Raw genomic sequence first — 3,254 nt, forward strand, 5'->3', positions numbered from 1 at the left:
ATGAACAGTTAGCTCTAAATTTTATTGAGGATTCCTTGTGTGTGATGGGTCATTTTTCTGTTTCTGACTTCAAGGTTCTCTCTTTGTCTTTGGATTTTGACAGTTTCACTATGATGTGTCTAGGTGTGGATATCTTTGAGTGTATTTCACTTGGAGTTTATTTTTTCATTAAATTTGGGAAGTTTGGGGGTCATTATCTCTTCAAGATTCTGTCTTTTTCTCTCTCCTTTCCTTCTGAGATTCCCATTATGCATACTTTTAATGGTGTCCCATGGGTCCCTGAGGCTCTGTTCACTTTCTTCATTCTTTTTTCTTTCTGTTCCACAGACTGGATAATCTCAATTGGCATACGTTCAAGTTATCGTCTTTCTTCTTCCAGCTCAAATCTACTGTTAAGCTTGTGTAGTGAATTTTTCATTTTAGTTATTGTATTTTTCCACTCCAAAATTTCTATTTGACTTTTTAAAAAATAATTTCTGATGGTGAGATGTGGGGGGTGACAAGGGCACACAGAGGGTCTTGGGTGGCCAGTAGTGTCACCTGGGCCGGACCCCACCGACATGCCTCCATCCCCAGTCTGCTCAGCTCCGGCCAAGATCACAGAGGAGGGGGCCACAGTGGAGCCGGGCCCTCCCAGCGGGTGGCCGGGGTGGGACAGGCTGGGCGATTGTGCGGGGCAGGGCCCAGAAGGATGTCCGCCAGGTGGATGCCTCAGGTGTTTGTGCCACCGTGCTTGGGAAAGGCGGTTTGACAAGCATGAGGAAACCTCTAGTATGACAGGGAAGGGGGTTTGGCCTACTTTTTGACTATGGAGGAGACAGACTGGGAAACTGTTGCAACAGTGGTCCAGACGGTAGCTGGGATGTTGCAGTGCCCTGGCCAACTGGACAAAGTGGAGCAGTATTGCAGAAGAAAGGCTCGGAAAAAGGCCTCTGTGGAGGCCAGATCGAAGGCTGCAATCCAGACCCAGCTGGACAGGGTGCGCACAGGCCTAAGCCAGCTGCACAACGCTCTCAACGATGTGAAGGACATCCAGCAGCCCCTGGCGGACGTCAGCCAGGACTGGAGGCAGAGTATCAACACCACTGAGAGTCTCCGGGATGTGAAGGATGCCATGGTGCAGCACAGCCAGCTTTCTGCTGCTGTGCAGAATCTCAAGAACATCTTCTCAGTGCCAGAAATCGTCCGGAAGACAGAGGACCTGATTGAACAGGGGGAGCTGCTGCAGGCACACTGGAAGCTGATGGACCTGGAGTGCTCGTGGGATGACCTGATGTATGAGCAGTACCGCATGGACAGCCAGAACACGGATGATGTGATGCTCATCCAGGGCTACTTCAGAAGCACGCAGCACCTCTCAGAGGAGCTGGCAAGCAGCTGTGGATGGTGCTGCAGCAGTCCCTGGTCACTGTCTGCCGAGACCCCACCCTGCTGGTCTCTGTTATTCTCATCATTGAATGGGAGGAGAAGATCGACAGGTGCATGCTTGACTGAAGCAAGCAGATGGGCTTCATCCCACCCAGAAGGCCCAAAAAGTGGAAGGAGAAGATGTTTGCCACCTTGGACAGAACTGTGACCACACGGATTGAGGGCACACAGGCCGACACCAGGTAGTCTGACAAAATGTGGCTGGTCTGTCACCTGGAGATCATTCGCAAGAACTTGCTGGATGACCTCCTTGTGGTGAAAAACTTGAAGGTGCAGTGTTTCTCTCCCCATTATGACATCCTCAGAAACCTCCCGGACATGTACCACCAGGCCCTCAGCACGCGGATGCAGGACCTGGCCTCAGAAGACCTAGAGGCAAACAAAATTGTAAGCCTCTTGACTTGGTCCTGAACACCTACACGAGTGTGGAGATGATGGGAAACTTGGAGCTGGCCCTGGAAGTGGACACCGAGGCTCAGGGGCCCCTGCTGTCCCCACACGTGGTCTCTGAGCTGCTGGGCACATATATGTCGACGCTCACCTCAAACATCATTGCCTGGCTGCGGAAAGCACTGTAGACAGACCAGAAGGACTGGGTCAAGGAGGCTGAGCCTGAGGCCGACCAGGACGGCTACTACCAGACCACGCTTCCTGCCATTGTCTTCCAGATGTTCGAACAGAATCTTCAAGTTGCTGCTCAGATAAGTGAAGATTTGAAAAAAAAGGTACTGGTTTTGTGTCTTCAGCAAGTGAATTCTTTCTTAAATAGATACAAAGAGGAGACGCAATTGTACAAAGAGGAACACCTGAGGAACCGGAAGCACCCACACTGCTACGTCCAGTACATGATGGCAATCATCAACAACTGCCAGACCTTTAAAGAGTTCATAGTCAGCTTAAAAAAGAAGTATTTAAAAAGTGACAGGAAAGAGGGCATGTCTGTGAGTCAGCCCAGCATGGACGTGGTCCTGGACACCATTGCCAAGGAAGGCTGCAGCAGCCTGCTGGAGGAGGTCTTCCTGGATCTGGAGCAACATCTCAACCAGTTGATGACCAAGAAGTGGCTCTTAGGGTCAAGCCCTGTGGATATCATCTGTGTCACCATGGAAGACTATTTCAACGACTTTGCCAAGATTAAAAAGCCATATAAAAAGTGGGTGGCTGCAGAGGCGCACCTGCACATGCTGGTGGAGTACCTGCAGGCCATCATGCAGAAGCGCTGAGGAGCGCAAGGAAGGAGCGGAGCGTATGGTCAAGGAGGCCGAGCAGTTCCGCTTCCTCTTCCAGAAGCTGGCATCGGGGTTTGGGGAGGATGTGGACGGGCACTGCGACACCATCGTGGCCACTGCAGAGGTCGTTAAACTCACGGACCCTTCCCTGCTCTACCTGGAGGTCTCAACACTCGTCACCAAGTACCCAGACATCGGGGACGAGCACATCGGCGCACTGCTGGCTGTGCCAGGGGACGCCAGCCGGGACATGAAGCAGACTATCATCAAGATGCTGGGGCAGGGCCCGACCCAGACGAACCCAAATATGTGCCCATCTTCAAGGAGATCGTTGTGCCAAGTCTGAAAGTGACCAAACTCCTTAAGTAGCCATAGGCTCCGGCTGGATGTCGATACTTGTGTGACATCCCCACCCGCCCCAGAAGCTCAGAAGCATGTGTCAGCAGTGTGGCTTTCAATGTCTCACGCCTGGTCAGTTCAGGTGTGAGCACCTGTCTCTTCAGGTGCTAAAATTCTGTTGTAAAAGCTGCATTTGAACTTGGCGTTTGAAGAACCAGGTGTTCTGACAGCTGGGGACTTTGGGCATCAGGGCTCTGA

General features: G+C 51.7%; 1 pseudogene; it reads left to right on the top strand.

The window, feature by feature from the left end:
- The first annotated feature begins 789 nt into the window (after window positions 1-789).
- On the top strand, window positions 790-3,026 carry LOC100666273 (exocyst complex component 3-like; annotated as a pseudogene).
- The last annotated feature ends 228 nt before the right edge of the window (window positions 3,027-3,254 follow it).

This window comes from Loxodonta africana, chromosome 3 (assembly GCF_030014295.1).
Source record: "Loxodonta africana isolate mLoxAfr1 chromosome 3, mLoxAfr1.hap2, whole genome shotgun sequence".
NCBI lineage: Eukaryota > Metazoa > Chordata > Mammalia > Proboscidea > Elephantidae > Loxodonta > Loxodonta africana.